Source organism: Halyomorpha halys, unplaced genomic scaffold, assembly GCF_000696795.3.
Source record: "Halyomorpha halys isolate HHAL.00 unplaced genomic scaffold, Hhal_1.1 Scaffold128.1, whole genome shotgun sequence".
Taxonomy (NCBI): domain Eukaryota; kingdom Metazoa; phylum Arthropoda; class Insecta; order Hemiptera; family Pentatomidae; genus Halyomorpha; species Halyomorpha halys.
In genome coordinates this window covers 1518045-1544973 of record NW_027110898.1, presented here as the reverse complement: position 1 = coordinate 1544973, position 26929 = coordinate 1518045, and the positions used below count along the sequence as shown (strand labels likewise).

Below are 26929 nucleotides of genomic sequence, written 5' to 3'. Positions count from 1 at the left end.
CTTATCTTCTATTGTTTGTTAAGGAATTTTAATTTAATTTGCTCAAAAAAATTCATAAATTCTTGAATTCAATTTAATTACTCTACAGATTTGAACTGGTTGAGGTTCCCACCAACAATTTTATTCAGAACATCACTGCCTAAAGCGTTCATAAATAGGTTCAAGAATTTGGTTTTATTTTATTTCATTATAATAAAAACAAATGTATCGAGTAATAACTAGACTAATGAGCAGTAAGTAAAATATTAATGTAGTTCGGGAGATTTCTTGACTTATTTTTACTTAAAGAAATTTAATGTGTAACATCTAGCATGTTACTCCAAATTGATCAAATTCAAATTTAATTTCTCTACAAATACCTTTAGTCCGGACACATATTTTATGTGATTAGTTTAGAATATGTTGTCCTAAGAATTCTTAATTCAATTCAGCATTCATTCTTCTGGAAAGCCTTTCGTTGTGAAATGACTTCCGGTTTATTGTATGTTTTCGTTATTTTTTTTTTATCGCTGCGCACCTTGAAAGAAATAGACCAAGTATGAAGGAAGGAAGTTGGCTAAGAGATATGTTGAAGATATTGAGAGAAGATATGCTGACCACATCCTGGAAGACGTTGCAGGGGAGGTGTGCAAGAACCTGCCGATGATGGGGGATGTGGGGCAAACGGCCCCCCTCCAGAAGGACGGTGAAGGTCGGTCAGTAGTGTCCCAGCCGTCGGTATGACGCTACACCCAGTCTCCACGTTTTCGTAGTCGGCAGACGTCATTGTACGTATTGGTTTAATTACAGTGTGTAAATTGTTGTGGATTTTTAATTTAATTGTGTCTTTTATTGTTAAATATTACAAAAGGTAAATAGGCAACATTTCATATTATAATTACACTAAAATAAAATAACATTATTATATTTAAGTTGCTTCAATCATTTTTTTTTTAAATCATACTGGGGTCCGGACACTTTACTATTATTGAAAAAACCAAATTCATGAAAAAAAATTAATTTTTTATTACTCTTATATTAGTTTTTGATACTTTAAATTATAAGTAAACACTATTGTGACACTTTAAATTCATGCTATGCTGCACACATGAATAGCACATCTTAAAATAAAAACAATATGAATTTAATAATTTGTAACTTATAAAAATTAAATATTTTTAATTTATTAAACTACTATTATAAACATACATTTTTTAATTGATTTATTTAGGTAAAATTACTGTTTCTTTATAAAGAGATATAATAAATTCATTTATATTTACTCAAAGATTTTAAAGAATATTTTGCCAATTTTATCAAAAGTTATTTCCAGAATGTAGCTTTGTAAATGTAAATTTGATAGTATATTTATAGTAAACATGGACTGTAAATAGATGTTATTTATTCATAATTATTGAAATGGAAAAATATCTAATTTAACCATTAATTATTAATTATTTACATCGCAATAATTAACTTTCAGCAATGCAACTATTGGAATTATCACGGTATATCCCTGGTTATGGCTATTAACATGGTCATTATTTATATTATACATATTAATTACTATTAGTATTTAATTAAATTGTAATATTATAATTTTCTTTTAACACAAACGATGTTCTCTTAGATAAAACAAAACAAAATATAGCTGCTGAAAATAATTATCCATTTTTTATGATTTGAAGTTTAAAGGAATGTATAAGAATAAAAACCAAATTCTTAGACATTTTTCAGCTACTTACAAAAAACCTTTCCTTTGTTTTTTCTTTCTTAATTTAAAGGTTAATTACAAATTATCAACAATATTACGCACTCTAGGTAAAATATCTCTTCATAACTCGTCTACACATTGTTTCATACTGCTTGAGGACATTTTAGCCACGGTAAGGCCATAGGCAACTATCTACATTTCCACTGTAAGCTGAGTGACTACTCGTACGTTCTCGTACGTTTCGTGGCTGGTAAACCTATATGTCCATATGTTGGGAGTCCATTTGACTCAGTTCAGTTTGTCACACTACCTACCAGCTTGGTACCCAGTTTTTTTTTTTTTATTTTACTGAAAGGCAGTCATACACGATACCTAATCCATTCCAAGAAAAAATAATGATTAAACATTTCAAGTTAATATGAGATAATTAATGTCCAACAGATCTGAAATTTTATACATTTACCAAGTGGTGCTTAAATAAAATATACAACAGATAATGTCGATTATTTACGAAAAGACAATAATTTGGAATAACAGATTAAAAGAACATTTAGATGGAATGCTCAGAAAGAAGTAATTCAACAAGAGATGGGAATCATATCCAAGAAAAACCAAAATAACAGAATTAAGGCTTTATTAGATGAAATTAAATGAAAGGAGAAATTTTAAATGAGTCAAAACAAATAATTAAAACCATAGAAAGTATTATTTATAATATAAATTTAATTTTCAGAGATACTTAATATCGGAAAAATCGAAAAATTATTGGACAGTTTATTTCTTAGTTGATAATTATTTCAATTTATTTTGATTTTTAAAAGAAAATATTCTCGATTGTTGCCTTAAAAAATATTTTTACAATAAATAAATATTTTAAATAATTAACAATTGATTAATATACACTCAACATTAAAAAAAAACTAAACACTTTATATCAGACACTCGATATTTTTGATTTTAAAGGTAATATTTTTTGCATGTCGATAATTTGATTAGTAAAGAGTAGGTTGGAACTATATTCATTGAAATAATCACTTAAGGATCAAGTGAGGAGGAAATACACACTTATTTTGAGATTGTTTTGATGGATTCGCCTATTCCACATATGACCAGTAGAAAAGGCAAGGTAGAGAAAAGCCTAAAAGGTCCGCTATAATGTAGCAATGCTTGGATTTGTACACAATTCAAGACGCACTCGAGCTATTTGAGGAGACGAACAGAAACGAGTTGTGACCCGGCAGTGGCAGTCTGAGATCCACAGCTCAATCTGATGGTCAATTTACACGATCTCAATATTGAGAATATTTATCATTAAACTTCTTGTGAGGTTTGAGACATGCTCAGAATTGCGTACATCCCTAACATTGTACGACAGAAACATTTTCATTTTGGATTCACATCTTTGGATAAATTTTCGTCGAAAAAGGCCTAGTTGTCGAGCAATAATGTGGAACGGTTTTGTTCACAGACTAGTTCCTCTTCGATCTATACCACTCACATGGGGCAGGCAGAGTGATGATTGTGTGGTATTGTTTGAAGCTGTAAGAATGTACTAACTACTAACGTGAATGGTTTTCATCCAGTTCATGGGCCAAACTTGAAGGAAACATTAAAAAAACAAGTATTTTAGGAAAAAAATGATTTTGCTAATTTTAATAATTTTATAATAATTTATTCAACATCAATTATTATTAGCGCATCACGAAATGTTCAATATTTAAAAATTTTACTATTTATATTACACAATTACAAGTCTCATAATGTTTCACGAGATATACCAATGGATTCGTTACTAATGGATAATACTATATTCAACTTAAATAATTTGTAATAATAAAACAATTAGATATATAAGAAATAAAATTAATAAAAATTTTTTTGCTACAAAAACAAGATACACGAGGCAAATGAGGGAGGAATTAAGAGACTTAAAATTTCAGATACCGATTGTCTAGATAGAGATATGTATACGTAAACACTGAAAAATCTAAGAAAAGAGGAAAAAAGGGGGGTGCGAAGTGGTCCGAAGAAAGAAAAGAAGGGTAGTCAAGGATCATGAAACTACGATGGGAAGAAAGAAAATCAGGACTCCTAAAGAAGCCTAACCATTGATATTCACGTGTTCTTTAGTGGCCGATACGTGATAAAATAAAATCAATAATCTGAAATTATCTCAAATATTTTAATGTTCTTGTAATATTCTGGGATGACTCTTGATGTTAATAAATATTTTATTGCCTGTTATGAACTACTGCAATGAACTTCGAACTGTAAGCTGTGCGATCGTATCATTTTAAATTCATAAGATTTTCCAGGAAAAAATATTAAAGCTAGTATAAACAAAAAATGAAATTAATCTTTTAAACTCTGATAGAGAAAGGCTAGGCTTTTTCGTTTCATCCCTGAGTCAGAATATTGCAACAGAAGAAATGAATTCCAAATGTTAGTGGGTCAATTCCGAGTTCACATGGTAAGGGATTACACATGAATAATTAATTGATTAGGGTTGTATTTCTTATGTAATAAGTATTATTTCATCTTATGTAATAAAGATCAAAGAATTTCCTTGGAATGTATGTGGGATGATGAGAGGTTAGCTGTTATCCAACCATACTGATTACAATATTGTCATCATGATTTAGTCTGATTTTTTATCAAAAAAGAGTTATAGAATATCATAATATTTTTAGACTATATGATTCGTAATACTTTCTTGGTCTTATTTCATTTAATAGCATAGGGTTGATGTAGATATAATAAACGACTTCATAAGTTATCACCTGAAAAGCATTATACATTCATTTTAATTAGTAATGAATTATTTTATACTTAAATAATATACAAATAAAATTAACCTACACAGCTCTGGTTAGAAAGAAAAAAATAATAATAAATTACAATGGAAGATATTATTGGTGATTGCAAGTTACTATTGGCTTTAATTAATATTACTACTAGTTAATTACAATTTAATTAGGGTTGCGGAAACAGAAAGATATGTATAAAAATAGGTGATATGCTTGCAGAGGTGAAAAATGTAGTTTGACTGAGATAGATCATAGATATAGAGATGATGAAATAGAGGTGAAATAATCTGAAGATAGGTGAAGAAATAAACTGATAAACTAGACACTAGTTAATAACAGACACTCTTGTCTATAATCCAGAGTGTTTTGCTACTGTAGTAGGGAGGGATAACCTCTGCTAACAATAATTTACTTAAAGATTCTTATATTATTGAAATACATTTGCAGAAATTTAATGGTGCGTGGTTTAAGGTTGTAAGGGTAAAATAAATGTAGAAAATAAAGGAAATTAAGCAGAGGAAAGTGAGTTTAGAATTTATTAAATTAAAGTAATGGAACAATAGTGGCCTGAACAACCACACAGATTCGAGCATGGAACACCATTTTAACCGAGAACATCACTGCCCAATTTATAAATTCAAATCAATTTTATCATGGTTAAAAAAAAATATTCAACAACCACTTAATTAATGATAAGTCAGTAAAATAATTAGGAAGTTTAGGAGATTTATTGGCTTTTTATACAAAGAGTCAGCTGTGACCAGATTATTGACACGGAAACACTTTGAAAATTTGGAATTAATCAATTTTAGTGAGTAGTAAATATAAATGTTATAAAAACAATTTTATTGTTTATATAGTTGGAATTCATTGAAGGAAAATGTAAATTGATTTGATTACGTTAAAATACCGTCCGTAATCCAAGTTACATAAGCAAATGTAATTAATAAACAATGGTTATTTATTATCATGTAATGAATCTAGGTGGAACTAAAAATACCAAGTGGTAATTACATCTAGTCAAATTTTAATTTTTCCCCTCTGAAAATAATGGATTAAATATATAAAATTTCATATTTTCTTTAGTTTTTAAACATCGTTTGACTGGCCTATAACCTTTACTTCGTCATTAGTTTAGTTTGTTTGTAAGTCCTTTCTCAATTACATAAACTAGTGAGGAAACTTTTGGATGCATAAATAATTATTTTAGATTCAAGCCAATATTTCTAATACCAATATGAAACAACATATAAAGTGTTAACCTGTTTGAACAGGTTTTCTTAGCTAAATTGTCTTTTATTTATTATGTATGAGATATGTATAAGGAAGAGGGTTGGAACAGTGTTAAGGCTCTGTGATACTTACTACAAGCAGCTGGGTTCCAATCTGGCTATGACTGATAATTATTTATTCTGCTACTGCAGCCTTGAGTCAACCCTGTGGGTTCAGAGACGCCCCAGTAATCCCTATACAGTACCGCACCCCTAACCCTTCAGGAGTTCTAATGGTACAATTTTTTTTTTTAAAAATATAATAATGGTTTTAAAGTAACTGTTTTACCACTAACAGCTAATTTCTAAAGTATTCACATCCAAGAGTTTAGAGGAAAAAAAAAAAAATTATTTTGGGGAGTAAATTTTATATATATTCTTAAAGATTGTCATAAAAAAGTGATTTTTTAAAATCATATTTTGGTTCAGGGATATAAAAAATTTTTTTTCACGTATCATAAGACTTTTATTTACCAGCCTCTTCTAAATGGAAATCAAACCTTTAACGTTTCTTTCTTAAACAGAATTAAAGAAAATTTTTTTCAAAAAGTGGTACTTAATCCCTTTCAGACTATTTAAATAAGGATAACGCGAGGATTTTAATCAAAATCGTTAGAGCCGTTTTTGAGAAGATAGTGACATTGATGATATAAACTGGAACTTGCGGTAAGTCGATTTTAGTGAAAAAGTTTCTGTAAAATCGGTTCACATACCCATAAATACATACAAATTCGTAAGATTTGGGGATTTGATCTTAGAGGACTTTAAACGTGTATTTCTTTTAAAACATAAGTATTAGAAATTTTCACGATCTTAATTCTTCCTATTACCATATTTTAAAAAGCAAATTAAACAATTATATTATAATAAAAAGAAAAAATATATATATAAGGAATGTTACCACTCTACAATAATTTATAATGTATTCAGTTTGATTGCACCAGCACTAATCAATATGGCACAGTAACTAACCCTGTTCCTCGTCAGTGACTTGCTTATACAATAAGCAGAAAAGTGTATCAAACGCTTAGCCTGAACTAAGTTTTTGCAAATGTTATGTAGGGACTTAATAATGTAAAGAGAAATCGAGTTGATTGCAACATTTTGAACTCGGCGGATGCAGATCGATTTCGTGAAAGTGTTGTGATCGATGGTAATCATTATTTATAGTTCAAATCTACGCGAAATAATTAGATTTTTTTAAAAATTCCAAATTAGAGTATTTAATATTCATCCATTTTGTTGTTAAGTAATTTCTTATTTATTTTACGGATTATATAATATAACCTCTTTCGGTGGTTTGAGACGTTTGATCTACTATAGAATGAGTACCAATTCAGGTTGCTAGAAAAAAGAAAACCAAATCCTTAATTACTCAACTCTTTTGTGAGTTTAAATAAGTTAAAATATTAAAGGAATTCATTTGTACCACATTTACAAAAAATATGAATGAATTAATTTATACCCATACATATCTTAAAATATTTAAAATAATATTTTATTATTAAAATATATAATATTAAGTTTAAATTAAATAAATTGAAATAAACCATAAATGAAGAAAATATAGAAAGAAATTAACAAAAAGAAAATCCAAGAAGAGTTATTAGTAGAAGAAATTTAGTAGTTTCTAGTTTTGGGTATATTGAATTTTGAATGGGTTGTTCAATTCTATATAATCAGTCGAAAATCAAGACAAGAGGTATAGTAATTTTACATTTTTTCTTTAACCAGGTACAATAAACTGGGGTGTCCTCAGTGGAAAGGTAGGATTATGACGTAAAAACATCCTTTAAAGTTTTGAGAAAATGGTATTTATTCATTTTGTCCAAAGGGGAGACGATTTTTCGAACAAGGAAATATGGAGAAAAATAAAATATACAATAAATGGTGCATCGTATTTTCAAATAAAAATTAAAACAATTTAGGTACTTTGTTCATATATTAATATTCACGTAGGAGTGAATTGGCCTAAGAAAACTTCTCCTTTAAGTACACTTTATTATATATAAATACTCACTGTTATACAATAACGAGAGATTGTTAAAACAATAAAAAATTTTTAAAAAAATCTAGACATAAAAAACAAAACAAAATCTAGAAACAGTGGCAAGATTGGGTCTGTCTTTGACTAAGCGGTTTGAACATCCAATTCTATTCAAACTTTATATAATTTTAAAACGACATCATTACAACGTCAATTAGAGTATTAATCAAAGATGAACTTTCAAAATTTATAAACTAATAAATAATATTTCTTTAACAATACTAAGTAACGAATATAGTAGCATTAAAAAATCCAAATTTTAAAAATAATAAATTTTGTTTTCTTACATATATTTTAGTGTCATTATCTATTTATATTGGTCTAATATTATTGGATTTTCCGGTTATTAATATTGAATAATGAAGCCAGACCATGTGTGCACACGACGAACATGTGAAATTGAAGTACACGAACAAGAACTAGCAGATTACGTGTCCAACTATCAGGACTTTTACTTCCTTTTACTTCTAAATGAATCGTATTACTAAAGCACTTCATTTCCTGTGACAGTACGTTGTAGTTGCATTAGATCAAACTGGCCAACTAGATACTGTTTCTCTTTTATAGCAATAGCCTAATGTATTTAGGCAGCATAGATAATTAAATAAACTATTTTTCTCTCTTTTAATTTTCCAATACTAATGTATCGTTTAAAATTTAGACAGAACAAAAAGTCTTCGATGAAAATCTATAGGAAAACTTTGAATAGCCAATAGAATGTGTTAACCGGTACATTGTCAATGGTCAAGATATGTTTCCTCTGGAGTTGAAAAATTCCCTCAGATTTTTAAGACATCGAGGGATTGTGAATCTTCTAGTGCCTCAACGGTGGTTAGGAAGTAGCCATGGTCATTTAGCACTAACAAGAAAATGAACTATCCGAAACACAGTCCATAAGCGACCGTTGCATAAGTCAAACGCAGTTAATAGGCGCTAACATTCACTAAGACGTAACGATTGCTACACTAAGCCATGGATTCTTGGGAGCAGTTTTCATGATTTACATGGTTATGTCAGAGGATCTGGGAACGTATACGGGTGGATCTCATGTGAGGACTCTTCATTATGCTCCAAGCTAATAATTAATTATCAATTTTTTTCCTTCCTCGGAAGAACTTCCGGAAAGTATATAAGAGTAGCGACAAAAAATTATTCATTAATTCTATTTTGAAGTTTTCGAATAAGAAACATTAAGATATATTATAAAGTTGCTATTGACAAATTAATAATTATAAATTATGATCTACAGGATTTCAGATACATCTTAATGTATCTAAACACTTACGTGCGATAGCATTCTGAAAAAATTAACAGAGTTTTACATATTAAAACTAATAAAATAAATAAACTATTTTAAATTAACACTTCATATCTGTTTCTTTTATGTAAAGCTTTGTTTTAAATACCATTTAGTTATGTTGAATGATTTTATGAGGTATTGTATTGAAAATATTTTTGTTTTGTACAGACAAATAGTGTTGCATAAAATTCCAATATTTCGAGGTGCCGGCCTGTAATACGTTGACCCATTAATATCAAACTAAATTGTGGTTTACTAAAAGTTTTATCATTAGATAGAGTAAAAAGAATAATAGGTGATTTAAAGAATGGATGAGATTAGTTGATTGTTTAGACTGTACCCCTGGTGGAAAAAAAAAATAGTTATTTCTAAAATAATTACCTTTTTTCTCCACTTAGCTTATGAACTTTTTTTATTTAAAGTATAGACTTTCTTTGAAGAAAATAATAAATACGTGTCTTATGTTTAATAGTAGTCAAGTCTTCCGTTTTTAAGTCATATAGAAAAAACAATTTAGGTGTAAATGCAATCCATATTTTAAATGGTAAATGTTGGAATAAATATTTTTGTTTAAGAAGTGTGTATTAAACTACAGACAAATTTTAATTTAATTGTGATAACTAAACTCATTCACAAAGATCTTAACAACCAAGTCGTTGCAGATTTGGCCAAAAACAGATATGCGTCTTTTCATTCAAACTCCTTACTCATCCTAACCCATTAGTTCTTAATCTCCTATCCTTGATAATACTCCGAGGCGTCTGAAAAGAAGATGGCCTTGGGACCTTCTACTTTAATCTAATGCTTGAAGTACCACCAATGGGTTCATGGTTTCATAACCAACTTCTCAAGATTTTCAAGGGTAAATAAAACATTCCACATATTTACTTATTGTATTTATTATTTTGAATAGATGTAAATTACATTAAATAAATAAATAAAAAAAAATTGTGATAACTAAATAAAAAATGTACGATTAGTAATCGATAATCCATAGACTGTCTCCCTGCAGACCGTATTTAACCATGCCATATTGTGTATTTGTATAATATAATACGGCATATTAAGTTAAGGCACTTATTCTATTCTGATGTAAATTTGTATAGTTAATATCATACTATGCAATAATAAACGATAGATGAATCACATGCAGCTATGCTTTACTATGGTCCATCCAGAAGGTAAGAAAACACGAAAAAAGTCTTGAAACATATAAAATCAGCTTCAAAAACATAAATTATAGATCTCTCTTTAAGTTTTAGTTTTTAGATGTTTCTAGAACAAAAAAATCCTGTGATTTTTGATAAATACATTTTTTTTAAGTATTCGATTTCTAATCTGCGCTGATAAGAGTAGTATCAATCAATTGTATTCATTTCTATTCGCTTAAAAGTTCAGACTACACTTGGTTTATTCTCATGATAGTAAGGTCAATAATAGTTTGCAAGGAAACTTCGGCTGTTCATTCGATTATGCTTACATTTTCATGAGAGCAAATATTTATGTAAGTAAAATATCATTATAGAAGGGATAACCATTTTCGTGCTGTCTACCTTGTCGATGACTATTTCTTTGTTGATAAAAGGTATCGGTGCTTGGTTAGATATCAATTTATTTTTTTTGTCTTTAACTGCTTACCTAGTTAAACCAAATTGAACCTTTTTCCACCAAGTTTTCTTCCATTGTTTTTCCTTCCTTATTTTTATTTGGACTGTATAAAATAGCTCTAAATCGTTCTTTCTTCTTTTCGATCGTTGGTTAGCCTCACATAAATAAAGATGAAGGTTCGGAAACAAGATTTTTATAGGTGGTTCTCAAATAAAGATTATTTTCAGGTCTCAACTCAAAAAAAAAAAAATATATATATATTATCAATTATAAAATTGAAAAATCAAAATCTTATAAGATTAACTATAAAACTTTTTTCAGCCATTGTTTAAATTAAAATATATCTGATGCGGTTCGCGTATCACCCAACTTTTACTTACCACCTTTCTTACGTCTCCAATTTTGGAGTAAATTTGCTGCCTGTTGTTCAAGTTATCCCAATTTTTGTGATTTTGGAAAACATCTAATGACTGAAAGAGGGAAAATTTTGAACAAAACCATTTTATTTTTCTGATCCTATAAAATTACACATATGCATGGTTATTCGGGAGAAAATAACGTTTATTAAGTTTTTCTTGCCAAGAAATTCAGTTTAACAGATGATAACAAAGTAGTAAACATATGCCTGCAATCGGGACGTTTTAGTCACGAAAGACATTATGATTTCTCTGTTTTGTATTTGGGGTTTTATTTATGTACGGCAAAGAATTTTTTGGGATAACCTGAAAAATCTTGTTGTCTATACCAACACGAGAAAAAAATTAATTGAAGTTATTTTTGTGAGCGTTCAATTAGAAACTGAATACAGTAAAAACTTTTCTCCTCAGATATTTGCGAAAATAATAATGTATCTGAATATAATAATATTGTTCTGAGACAGCCATGAAAATGAGAATCAAAGTGGTTATGGGAAGTAGAACAATATTACAACATTGCAGAATAATTAATTTATCTGACAGTATCTTATCTGGAATATCGACTTTCTGTTTAAATTTGTAAGCTAGTGTTTATGCACATCATATTGTACGGTTGTTCTCACAGTGAATGTCATTTGTAAAATTTCCTCTTTTAAGTTTGAATTGGTTATAATTTTGTTCAAAATACTCGACTTATTACGTTCCTATCAAAACGATATTTAAAAAATAAGATACAAATTACCGTTGATTTATTTTTCTTTTGTTTAGTACGGTAATGCTTAAGTTTTATGACAGAGTGGGTAAAGTGATTAAAATGAAAAATCTATAAAGGTTCACAGTATAAATATATTTCTTGACACACTGCTGCTCTTTATTTGTACATCTTCAAATATCATAGATTACTGTTAGATACTAATTATCCCATATTAGCCAACTAATACATATTGTATTTTATTGACTTTTTTTTTTAAATTTATTTCTTATTATTTACAACTGTATACATATATATACATCAAGTAAATTTGCTGTAAGTGATATAATGACATGATACAAACATGTGGAGAATCTACCCATTGATAGAACTCCAAAAACATTTCTAGAGGAGAAGATCTAGAGGCCATCTTCTTTTCAGAAGCCTAGGAGGATTACTAGGTAATGAAGGAGAAGACAGGTTAGAAACGAGTTGGTTTAGGTGGTTGGGAAGTTCAAATTATCATGAAAGGATTGGTATCTGGTTCTGGCCGAATCGGCAACATATGGGACATTGAGGTCCTGATGGACGATTTGATTTGTGACAAAGTAAGGAGCATTAAGGATTTTACGAAGGATTTTGGACTGTAAGGATAGGATTCGGGAGGAATTCGATGGTTTAGTGGAGCACCATAGCTCAACTCCGTACGTCCAAATAGGCCTTATAACAGTCATGTAGATTAGTCTTTTGAAATTTATTAACATTTAATTAAAAAACTCCATAATAATGTTAAATGATTTATTTTTAACTAATACATTAATAATACATATTTTTTTTATTTAATTAAGAATAGAAACTTAAACATTGTTTACTTTAGCGTTCTTAAATATTTGAAAGGGACTAATCGACCATTGGGTATTCACCATGAAAAAAAATTTGACATGGCCTCACTCCTGAATCCCGCGGAAATGTTTTGCTTCCTTCCGCAAGGAAAGTTCTCATCACTATTTTCTTAATTACATCAGTTCGTAAAGATCGTAACTTCTTAGTAGTGGTTCAACAACGGTTTAATTCACTAATCAAACAATAAATTACATTTATATCTTTCGGACTATAACTTTTGGGACATTAAAATATATCTATTCACATTAAAATATTTCATTTTGAATAAAGTTTTATTTTAAACTTTAAAAAAAAAATAATTTGTTCCACATTACCAAATCAATAGTTTGTGTTTTAATTCTATCTCTATTAATGTTTTATTACCATAAGAATTGTGTAAATTTTACTAGCAAATGTATATTTATAACAAAACAAATTTTTGAAAAATTCTTTTGAATTTACGAATTCATAAAATTTTGGTTTATTATTTTTAATAGTAAACTTAAATGTCGATGGAGAACGGAATTGGTAATAACGATCTTTTCTAAATTGACGACCGATTAGAGAAATCATACCACCATTTTTCCGCAATTTATAAAGATTGAAAAAAAAAATTTTCTGGTGTAAGTACAATTGGGAACCCTTTGCAAAGTTGCGAGAAAAACATGTTTTCAATAAAATACAGTACCAAACCGTAACTAACGGTAACTAAATCTTTATAAAACTTACTTAAAACCTTCCTCTTAAAGCCCTTCATCTTTTTGTACATTTAAAATTATGAAAAAACTTCAAATTATCGTACATTTAAAAAAATGCTTTGTACATAACGCAATTAGTTGTAAAACATTTTATGCTCTTTTAAAAGGTAATAAAAGTCCATATAAAATATATTAAATGACAATAATAACTTTAATCGGACTATTATTAGGTGATAAATATTCTATAATTAATATAATAAACACGCTACAGTTTATTACTTGCAATAACACACATTTTAAATGGAACATTAAAAAATAATATAGAAATAATTCTTATTCAATATTAGAGGTGTTACGTTTTAAGATTAGTAAAATAGAAAAATCGAATAACAAAAATGTTAAATGCATTTTTTTTTAAATTTTCAAATAAATTATATTATAAATGAATTAGAATACTAAATAGGAAGTGTGTTAATACAGGAAGAGAAAAACTGCCAATTAAATCGAAATTTTTCCCGTGTCTGCTCCAACACAGTCAACCATTCTCCATGATTTCTGTCTCTCAATGTTTGAACACCCAGCCATCTGCTCGGGGGGCGTTCTCTTCTTCGTTTGCCACCCGGTTTCTCATAGAGCATCTTCTGGGGTTTTCTATGATAGGACAACAAAACTATGGTATCTGACATTTATTGTAAATTGAAGTTTTTGACATTCCTTAATTTTATGGGGCTGATATCGTATATTTTTGAAGGAATCTTTAGGAATTTTTTTTTTTAGAAAAATCATGCTAATATAAAGTTATGACAAGTATATGTTATATTTTCTTTTGTTTGTATTATATATATATATTAATATATATATATATATATATACGAAGTTCCGGAACTTTTTTGTAAAATTACTTATCGGATTATGTTGTATTTATTATTATTTCTTTTTATCCTTAAGGAAGACATGTGTTCTCTGTGATATAAGACTCTAGGACTTCCTTTCTAAGTTTGTTCTTTAAATCAAATAAATCGTTCTCCTTATACAATAGAATCTAATAAAATATTTATAGTTTCATTGAAAGCCGTGGGAAAAGAAATGCATGCGCACTCAACTTCCTTACTTCTCATGAAACCAGTCCAAAGTGAGCTGAATCATGTAAAGTAATGGGTGAAAGAATACTATTGCATTTGCAAGGAAGTGTTTTCTTACTCCATATGCTGCTTATTAAGTAACTTGCAGCGATATGAGTAGTCATATACTCATCGTCCGGATAAGAAATCTTCAAACGGAAACTTTAATGTGGTTCTCTAATACATATTTGTAAATTAGGCTACGTTAAATAAAAGAAAAAAGAATCTTCCTATGTTTTTTATATAATAAAATAAACCAAAATTTAAGATTATGGAAATTTAAATTTCTATTTTGAGGAATTTGGTTATAAAATATGTGGTAAATAACAAAGTTAAAACTTTCACTGAGTAAAACTTTTGTATACCTTTCTGCGGATGATATTGCGATTTTGTGAGTTTTACATCTCCTCAAACAGATAAAAGGTTTCTAACAAACTTTGATATGTTATAATTTTTTTTAAATTTTAGTTTTATGCTACATGAGGAATCGGCCTAAAGAAGCCTCAAGTCAGTAGTGAGTATATATAGTACCCGGGAGAAAAAAAGAGCCGGGAAGAAAAAAAGGCAGTTATTTAAAGGAGAGTAGATTTTCTGAAATATGAGCCATAATAGAGCTATTTACATCCTATAGTTCTCGAGATATAGCTTTTTAAAAAGCAACATTTCAAAAAAATGTACTGAAATATTAGTAGTTAGTTAATTTATTTTGAGAAATCTATATCTCAGGAACTATGTGACGTATAGATGTCTATTAGCACTCAAATTAAAGCTAGTTTAACGTACTATAAAGTAGTTTTTTTTCTTTACCTAAGTAGGAATAGTAGTGTTTATGATATGCCCTAAACTATTTAAAGTTGTTCGGACAATAAGTTTGAGTTTTGACAAACTTTATTTCAGAAACCATAGGACATGAATATGTCTGTCAGCACTCAAATTAAAGCTAGTAAAATTTACTATAAAATAGTTTATAACGTTTATCTTTGTAGGAGTAGTAGTTTTTATGATATTTGACAAAATAAATTAACAAACTGTTAATTTCTAGTTGTTCGTATACAATATTTCAATTTTGAAAAATATATCTCTAGACCCATAAGACACATATGTCTGCCAGCACTCAAATTAAAGGAAATTTAACTTACTATAAAGTAGTTCATGACCCTTATCTTTGTAGAGATAGTAGTTTTTATGATATTAGCATATGAATATAAATTTGAGAAATGAAAATTTATTTTATCAAATATCATGAAATTATTACTACTCCTACGACGATAAACATATTAAACTACTTCATAGCCCATTAAAATAGCTTTAATTTGACTGCTAACAGCCATCTGCAAGTCAAATGATTTTTGAGATATAGATTTTTCAAAATAAATTTACTAACTACTGATCTTTCAGTACGTTCTGTACAACATTTTTATGAAATATTGGTTTTTAAAAAGCTATATCTCGAGAATTATTGAACTTAATAGTTCTATTAGGGCTTAAAGTTTAGCAAATTTACTCTACTTCGAATGATATTTATTTTCTTAGATTTTCTTTTGTTGTTGGTAGTTTTAAAGATATAGAGTTCCGAATGATAAATTAATTATTTTTAACGTTTTTAAACTGCCGCCATCTTTATTCCCCCTACCTATAATTGGCAGACTCGTCAATTTTGACTAATAATTATACATTGTTTCCATTAAAGTAATCAAAAATTGGGGTGAAATAACTGCCTTTTTTCTCCTCTTGGGCTCTTGCACTAATAGATCTCAGTAGATTCCAGCCTGGGCGGGTTTACTTTTTTTCGTGGCTCCCCCACCACCCTCTCATTCTGCTCAAACAGGTGAGTAACCTGTATGATGACCATCTTATATACCGAATATGTTGAGAGGGAAAAGGGAAAACAAAAAGTTCAACACCACACACACTACACAATTTGTACCTTAATCTGAGTTCATGATTTCATTTATATAATTTATACTACTATACGAAACCAATAAATCTATTAATAACGCATGAACTTCAAAAATAAATAATAAATCGGATCTTTGTCCGTACACTGTTTAGATTAAGCAGAAGAAATTAGAATACTACAGAACAAGTCGATCGTCCCTCGCTCGCAAGGTTTGGTGTCAAATTCCGTGTACCATGAACTTTGAAGCGATTAAAGAAGACAAAACTTTCCATCAATAGTTTCAGACTTATTTAATATGGATCAAAAATTATTAATTATCCACGTTGCTTTCATTCCCCTGGATGTTAGTTTTTTGCCCCTTTAAATTATTATTGTTGTTTTTTATGTAGGTAGATAAGTCATATATATGTATTTCAGTACGATGTATACTCAGTAAGCTATTGATAGATTAGCAAAAATTAAGTCATATTACTCTTTCATGAAACATTTTCCTGGCCTAAAAAAAAACACAAAAGTGAAATTTTGAAATCAAATTTTCAGCCTACTGTGCAGATTTATAACAACTTTTTAATATTTACGAACAAATGGTACAACAACTTATACATTTCAGTTGATAACAAAATTAAAATGCATTTTAAATTAGTAAAAATCTATCTTTAAGAAGTTTCGGAGAATCGAATTTTTTACACGGAATGCTGCTATCAAAAGTTGGGCCTGGAAATTTATTTTCTCTATGTGCCTATGCCTCACAAACTTAAGTGATTTTAAAAAAAGGTTTGGAACATATATATTACTTATCTACCCATAGCTAGCTGCAATGCACCTGATTCTGAAACACTGTGATCTTATATACAGAGAAGTTGGCCACCTCTGCTATAGAAAAATATCAAATTAAGAAATAATCCGTCTTTTTTCACACACCTACAGGAAAAATATGTAAAAGACATGTTAAAATGGTTAAGTAAAATAGAAAAAAAAAAAAAAGATTTCTTCTGTATAATAGGAACAACAGAACTAAAAAAAAAAATTATCATTGAATGTTAAAAAAAATGGGATTATACACGATTTTTATTTTGGTAAAAAAAAATCAAATTTCATTCTGAAAAGCTTTTTTTGAAAATCACGAACTTTTTTTCTTCTTTAAGTAAGCTTCAATTAAAAAAACTAATGTTAGCAATTACTTTAGTAGGGAACTTCTGTAGGATAATTATTTTGTAAAATGTTAATGATCGTGAATATAAATTACTTTTGAGGTGAAGATAGTTGACCGTAGGTATATAAGAGAAGAGGGTCAGGGGGGAGGGGTTTCAGGTCTTCATCAGGGCTATAAAAACCAAAAGACAACAACCATCATTCAGAGAGAAAAAATAAAAAAAACATATAAATAAATAATAGACTAACAAATTTGTGTACATAAATCTCACATTTATATGTATATAAATAATAATGTTATCGATCTACTACTTTGTCCATAGTTATTAATCAACTAGTTCATATTTTCATTTCATTGTTATGTATATTTCCAAATTTGTTAGTCTATTATTTATTTTATTTTTATTTTTTTCTCTTTCAATGATGGTTGTTGAATTGAACCATTTTCTCCTCTTATAAGTTACTTTTGTTAGTCCATTGTTTATACAAACAAATTTCATCATTTGTCTTCATAGAGTTTAATAATGTTATTATATTGAATAGAATATATTACTTAAATTCTTCTTAAAAATGCAGGAAAATCGTATTTGTATAAACTTTTCGAAATTAATGTATTTATTTGAACGTGAATAAATTAAAAAAAACAACCCAAATATACAATTAATTAATATATTTGAAATATTGTCATAATTTGTATGATTTATGATATTTTTAATTGGAGAATTTTATTTTGCACTTTTCTAAAAATAATTATATTGCATTCGAGATTGAAAGATAATTAAAAATTAATTAAACTCCTTTTCTTCGATAAAGATCATTTGAAAAATTATTAAGGGTACAATGACACTCGCACACGCGGCGTTGAGGAAGTGCAATAAGTCCCAACGAAAGTTTCATATTACCTGAGTGAAATTTCACCAATTATATTTTATTTTCCATGAGAAAGTAAAGTATAAATGTATAATTAAATTAAAACAAAAAAAGGGTTGTTATTAGTGGTCATATTTTTCCTTAGGGCGTAGTATGGTTAATATTATCAATTTATTTCCATTACGTTCATAAGTACCACAAGATGAAGGATTCAATTCAATTAGACATACATATAAGTAAGATCTTAATGAACTGGGATTTTATATCCTATATTATTGGAATCTTATATTACTGGATGATCTTCTGACAATTTCTTACCCATTAAATATCTTGTGTAAGTTGAAAATCAATACATCTTCAGTAACATTTTGACTATTCATGTGATTAATTATTGTGAAAAGTGCTCCTGTGCTAATCCCCCCTCTTCCTCGTATCGATTATTTAAAAATTTATGTAATAAATCATGTATTTTAAAAAACCCAGAGTTTAGATAATTAAAACTTTAGCTACGTTGGAAATAACCTTTTTTTATTAATTAATCATATTCAGTGATTCAGATGAAAATTTGTGACTGTAAAAGAGATTTAGTAAAACCAATGGGTATACTAAAAATAACTGTTTAAAAAAAATGGTCTGGTCAGTTGTATCTTAGATAAGTCTAAAGTACTCAAAAAAACTTCTTAGCACAAGTTTGTTTACAGACCGAGGTATATGCCCGTTACTGGGGAAGTAACCGGTTCCTGAAGTAACCGGCCCACAGAGTGGTTACACAACCAGATGCAATCCCATTTATATAATGGCACATAATCCGCCTTAGCACCTTGTCTTTGCCGCGGCTCCTCACGTCCCTGCTCCGGGAATTCCTTCGTCTCTTTCTTATAAGCGTGATATAAAAACAAATCGACATCACTTTTAGTTCATTGAGGTTCTTAGTTCAAAATTTTGTAGTTGTCAAGCGATCAGAAGAAAAAAATCTAATATTTTAATTGCCAATGGAAATGTTCTGAATTAAAAAATACAGCATATTTACCGTAAGATGAACAGTATGTAGCTGTATCCCTAAGGTAAAGGGTATAATTTTTATTTTTAATTATTATTATTTATTTTTAGAATTCATTTTTTAACAATTTAGCATTAATACACATGATTTAATTTTTTTTTTTTTTTGGGGGGGGGCTTTTCTGAGTGTTATAAATAACTACTTCCTTGACAAATTGTAAAAAGATTTTAATGTTTAAAAAAATAGAAACACACACAGTCCACTTTTATTTTGCCCTTCCTTGCTGATGCGAAACGTGGTCTCTTACACCACATGAGGAAAAGTGCCTTAACGTTTTTGAAAATGAAGTATTACGTATAACATTCAGACCGAAAAAAGGTGAGTTAACAGAGAATTTAGATGACAGTATAAGAGCCCAAAAGGGGAAAAAAGGCAGTTATTTCACCCCAATTTTTGATTACTTTAATAAATACAATGTATAATTATTAGTCAAAATTGAAGAGTCTGCCAATTATAGGTAGGGGGAATAAAAGATGGCGACAGTTTAAAAACGTTAAAAATAATTAATTTATCTTTGGGAGCTCTATATCTTTTAAACTACCAACAACAATAGAAAATCTAAGAGAATATCATTCGAAGTAGAGTAAATTTGCTAAATTTTAAGCCCTAATAGAGCTATTAAGTTCAATAATTCTCCAGATATAGCTTTTTAAAAAGCAATATTTCATAAAAATGTTGTACAGAACGTACTGAAAGATCAGTAGTTAGTGAATTTATTTTGAAAAATCTATATCTCAAAAATCATTTGACTTGTAGATGGCTGTTAGTAGTCAAATTAAAGCTATTTTAATGGGCTATAAAGTAGTATAATACGTTTATCGATAATTGATGAGTCTGCCAAGTATAGGTAGGGGGAATAAACAATGGCGGCTGTTTCAAAACGTTAAAAATACTTAATTTTTTATTCGGAGCTCTATACCTTTAAAACTACCAAGAACAATAGAAAATCTAAGGGAGCATCATTTAAAATAGAGTACATTTGCTAAAATTTAAGCTCTAATAGAGCTATTTACGGGTATAGTTCAATAGTTCTCGAAAAGTATATCAATAGTTTTTAAAAAGCAACATTTCATAAAAATGTATGGAATGTACTGAAAGATGAGTAGTTAGTGAATTTATTTTAAAAAATCGATATCTCAATAACCATTTGACATAAAGATTTCTATTAGCATTCAAATTAAAGCTGGTTCATGATATTTGCTACAATAAATTGATTTATAGTTTTTCGGACAAATTTTCTTTAGCCAAATTTATATTCATATTTGAATATCATAAAAGTACTACCCCTAGGAAAATAAACCTCATAACCTACTTTACAGCCCATTAAACCGGCTTTAATTTGAATGCTAATAGATATAAGTGTCATAAACTACTTTATATTAACTTACTATTTCTTTTATTTTGAGTGCTGGCAGACAATCGTGTGTCTTATGGGTCTAGAGATATATTTTTTTAAAAATCAAACATTTTATACGAGCAATTAGAAATTAACATTTTGTGAGTTCATTTTGTCAAATATCATAAAATCTACTGCTCTTACAAAGATAAACTATCTTAGTAAATTTAGATACTGATAGTAAATTTAAATAGCTTTAATTAAAGTGCAGACTGACATCTACGTTTTATGAGTTTATTACCCCTACATATACTTGGCAGAATCATTAATTTTAAGTAGTAATTATACATAGTTTTCATTAAAGTAATAAGAAATTTGGTTACATAACTGTCTTTTTTTTCTTTCCGGCTACTGTATTAACTGCAAAACATCGAATTGCGGGAACTGCACCTCGTAAATAAAATTGAGGTTATAGCATTGTGCCGAATACGACGGTTGTGTAAGGTTGAAGGCTTAGTAACGAAGCTATGTCTAAAATGTTAACAAATGTTGAAACGAGGGGTAAACTTTCAAGTTCTAAACCAAAGCTTAGATTCCATCAAGGCTGATCTGGTAGCTTTGAATTTGACGGGCATAACTGGACACATGTACGTAGACAGCGATTGACAGAATCGGTAACGAACCTTCGGGTTAACTAAAAATGTTTAATTATTTATTATAAATACTTTTATTCTGAGGGAAATATTAGTTCAAACTGATCTGTAATGTTATGAAACTTTTTTTGAAGAGCACATACTCCAGAGGAACAGAACTTTTTTTTGTTTACACTGAGGTACAAATAACCCTCTCCTAGATTAATTGCGAGAGGAGTTACATGCTTTTAAAAAAAACACTGATTATACTTTTGTTCAGAAGGAAGCCTGCTTTGATCTGCTACTGATCTTTGGATTGTTTAATAACGTTAACTTTCGGTTGTATGATTTTATCAGCTTGTAAATGTCAAAAAATTAGCTCCTAGTTGCTGGGGTATGGTAAAGATATAGTCAGTGCATAGGATTTTATTAAGTAATACTATCTTATAAAACAATTAACTTGTAAATGAAGACATGACATATGTTGTGACTTCTTCAAAAAGTTCTAATGAGGTAATATTTCTTATAGAGACGTTTATATCACCCATAGACATGAATTTCCAGTGACACTAAATGGTATAAGGACCTATTGCAAATGAAACATACCTATGAATAATGAAACCTATGAAAAATTCTAAATTAAGAAAAAATAAAATAAAAACTTTATACATAAGTGACATTATTATGCATATGGATGATTTTGTGACTGTTTACTGTGGTTGAATAATTTTTTTAACTGATTATGGACAAGTAAGAATACGACATCTAGATACTAGCTTGGATCTCGGATTAAATCTAAACTACTGTTTGTCTTAATAAGAATTGAACTGAAACTGAGGAGGCACATTTAGTAAAACATATAACAGATTCAAACGTTGAAGTTACAAGCTACCATGTTCACGCATGGTTTGTTTAAACTAATTAGACAGATCTTTTGTAACTTAATTTAACCAACGGTTCCTTAGACTATTACAACGACGAGTTATATTCTAGCAAATAGTTCCACGACACTAACAATGGAAGGAGAGAACAATATTTTATTTATGAATTAATTCTACCTATGAAAATATATCTTACAAGGAGAGTGCAAGGTCTTGGGGTAACGGATTTAGTTCAAATTTTGTAGGATGGTAGATTTAGTTTACTTGTTGACAAAGATATATGGTTACAGAAGCTACTGCTTAATTTTTTGATATTTGCAATTGAAGATGCAATTCACTCGTTAAATTCAGTTCTGTAGCAAACGATTACACGTAATGGGTTAAGAATAACAGCTCCTTGCTGTTATTGTTAGGAGCCAGGTTCAAGTCCGTGGAGGGAGAATATATTTTTTTTTATTTTATGACTATTTTTACACATAAAGATACATAATGAGGACCTGATAGCTGAGCGGCCTAAGGCTAGGGTCCCAGAGAGCTTCGATCCGATGGTGGTGGGTTCGATTCCCACCTGGGCTGGTCAATATTTATTTCGTGGTGGCCCCAAGAAATGGACCTTGACAATCCCAGTCTGGGGCTGCATAGGTCCTCAATGGAGGACTTGAGCCTAAAAAAACAAAAAAAAAAACAAGAAGATACATAATAGAGTTTAAATAAACTGGAAATGAAGTGTCTTTAAGAATCCCTATAAGAGTTTTATTTGTCATTATCCTTCGTATAAGTACAAAATGATTAATAATTAATAATAATACAGAAGAACTACTTGACGAGGACCATTAATCCATTGCTTCTACGCTAAACTCCACTAACGTGTATCGTTTGCTACAGAACTGAATATAATGAGTGAATTGTATCTTCAATTGCAAATATCTAAACAATTATCGAGTAGTGGCCGCTGTAACCATATATCTTCATCAACAAGGAAACTAAATCTACCATCCTACAAAATTTGAACTAAATCATGGCCCAAGACACTCTCCTTGTTAGTGCAACATAGCCTAGTACACCAATCAATCCAGTTGGTTAAGTAATATACAATGTAGGAAACTTTTAATTAGATACTGTCATTTTAAACTCATTTTATGACTTATTTGGATAATATAAATTGATAATTTTTAGGACAATTTCTTTATTCTTTACTAATAATTTTATAATAAAATTTCTTATATCTATGAAATCTGATTTTTTAAAAATATTTATTAATCCATCATTTTTTCAAGCTATATAAATTTTTAAAAAATAAATATTAACTATATAATTTCAGCAAAAATAAATATTATGTCCCATCCTCCATTAAGGTATATTATTAGCTTCCGTTTATTTGTTGATTATGGATTATGTGCAGGTTTCGAATGTATATATTATGCATTATGGAGCCAAGAATTATAGATTCGGCCCTCATACCTTTGGATTTTGTCACCTCTGTGATCGATAAAAACATGGTTTGTATCTTTTTTTTTTTTCAGTGGCAATTGAGAGTTTGTATTGTTATTGGAATAACATGATTCCAGAATTAATTAAATGAAATATAAAAACATAAGTTTCCTAAAGAAGACTTTTATCTGGGTATAACTTTCAGTGGAAGTTGATATTACGACCCTCCAGAATGTATTGCAATCTTTTCCACGAGTTCAAATTCCAATAGAAGCATTTTTTCTTTCAGTATTTTATTTTTGCCCTTCGAGACTGTATTGTTGGATTGAATCTGAAGTTAATGGGTTTCTTTTTTTTCTCTAACAAAACGCGCAGTTATTGCAATAAAATGGTGGATTATAATGCTTGAAATAAAATACTTGTATATGAGCTCACATGAATGGGTTGATCATTTCTAAGACATTTTCAATATCGAAGACATTGAAATTCTACTCTTTATTAAAATAAATAACGTTATTTATTAAAATAAAGAGTAGAATTTCACCACATACGAAATCTAAATTATCCAGAATATATTTTATTTCTCTACCCAGTTTATCTTTAGCTACTTCTCGGAATCTTTTATAATAAAAAGCATTATCCACAATCAACTGATTAATATTCAGTTTTCGATTTATGTCGAAGATCGGTCTTGACATCTTTGAAGTGAGCTAAAAAAAATAGCTTCAAAGTAATAAAAATTACTTAATAAAAAAGTATTCGTTTGCTAAATGTACACATATAAAAATACTAACATAATATATTATATTTGGATATAAAATTTATTCATCTTCTTGAGGTACTAGGTACTGGCAGGCTTACAGAATTCATTGCATCATCTGGATTTTAGACAAAAACGATTGAATCATCTTGGTTTACGACAGTAACGCGTAACTGATGACAAAAAACAAAACAGTTTTTTTATTTATTTCTTTTTTGTTCGTCGTAAGATCGAATTGTCGTAAGTAGAGAACTGACGCTGTATAATGTTAAATGAAATGCGTTATTATAATTACATATTTTGTGGTTCATCGAAAAAAAATTTTTTGTTTTTGTTTTTTATTAATTATAAATATGTGAGCGATTATATAGAAGAGATCTTTTGTTGTACCAAGCCATTTTTAGGCCCAAAATCCTTCGTAAAATCCTTAATACTCCATACTTTGTCACAAATCAAGTCATCCATCAGGACCTCAATGTTCCATATGTTGCCGATTTGGCCAGAACCAGATACCATTCCTTCCATGATAAACTTCTCAACCACCCAAATCCACTTGTTTCTAGCCTGGCTTCTCCTTAATTACCTAATAAACCTCCTAGGCGTCTGAAAAGAAGATGGCCTCGAGATCTTCTCCTCTAGAAATGATATTGGAGTTCTATCAGTGGGTAGATTCTCCACATGTTTGTATCATGTCACTATGTCACCTACAGCAAATTTACTTGTTGTATATATGTGTATAAATGTATAAATAAATTATTAAAAATAATATATATACACCGCTACAAACGATGAAGGGTCAGGTCGAGCATTCAGCATTTTGAAAGAAAGTACTGTTTTTTTTAATAATGATTATACAAGGAAGTGGTTTGTTCAAAAACCATGCTTAACCGCCAGTCTTTTTCCCCAAATTCAGGATACTGACTTTATAAAGGGAGGATATGCCCCAGGAGAGTTCCTGAACCTGCGGGGTTGACTCACGGTTACAATAACAGAATAACTATCTACCACAGCCGAATAAGTAATAAAGTGCCTTACTCACTGATCTACCCCATTCCACTATCTACCCCTATCTATCCACTATCTATCCCATTGATCTTGAAATAAACAATTAAAAGTTAATTTATTTATTCATTTACTAATGCCTTAAAATTGGAATCAAAGTTTTACAATCTTATTCATATTGTTATTTGTCTTTAGAGATTTATTACATCTATAAATGAAATTTTATATTTTATCATTTTACCCTTTCCTATTAAAAGCTAATTGATGTTCAATTTCCTTCATTTTTGGGATCGATCATTCACAACGTTGATTCTATAAAATTCTGATTGGGATTACGCAAAAACCGATAAGACTCTTTTGCTGACTGTTCTAGCAAAAATTGGAGAAAAAATAGAATCGAATCAATATCTATTTTTTTTATTTTAAGAAAAAATCCGTTTTTTATTGAATCATACATTAATTTAAACGGATATTATTTCACATTTATTATTTATATTTATTGCACATTTATTTGTTTTTGGTGATAAATATATTAATAGCTCTTGGTGTGCAAATTGGTGATAATGCTTGTGATTCGAATTATTTGGACCTTATGGGATATTGGTATGATTGCGAAAAATATATTTATTATGAATTTACAATTTTTATTTTTTAAATTCTTGGACATGCTTTAAAAGTCAATGACCCTTAGGATGTATATTGGAATAGAAATGACATAATGCGCCCTCATTCGGCAGTTCCTCGTAAGCAACACCTCCATCCTACTTCACGTAGCAGAAACCAGTTTCCTGACTTACTGGGCTACAGCTGCTCAACGACCTTTTGCCAACCTTTAGCTATACGTGATTTCCATCGAGCTGCACCCACCGCTTCACTCTCTTCCGTTTATGCAAGGGATCGATCTTAGAGCTGATTCCTAATCTCGCCTAGGATGATGAAGCATTGTGAAGAAATATTAGCAAATATATCACTCTTCCTGCTAAAGTGCTTACGCAATTGTTGTACGCCGGCTTTAATAGTTATGCGAGCATTATGATATAACGATCTATTCTTGTAAATGAGAGGGTGATGACACGTATTTGGATACTTAGCCATTACGTTTGGGATAAGACAGCTTCTTTAGGGGTGGATCAAGGCAAGTGGGAAACCATAAGCAATAAATAGTTTCGAATTTCCTCTTCTCAAAGAAAATAAAAAAAGCTTTCTAGAAAACTGTGACAAATAGTAAAAAAGGGTATAGTTTTTTTCCAACTTGCAAACTTTTATTTATTTGTTGATAATATTACAATATATCACTAATATGGGCCTTGGGTAATAGTGCTAATTGTATACTTTAAAAAAATAAATAAAATAAGTAAATAAATATTAAAT

The 26929-nt window shown here is 29.3% G+C and overlaps 1 protein-coding gene across 1 annotated transcript in view; it reads left to right on the top strand.

The window, feature by feature from the left end:
* Positions 1-712: 712 nt before the first annotated feature.
* The window catches only part of LOC106678186 (uncharacterized), a gene marked incomplete in the record, with an annotated part of 88055 nt that continues 61838 nt past the window's right edge, over positions 713-26929 (top strand). The window contains 1 exon segment of the mRNA XM_067048978.1: positions 713-850.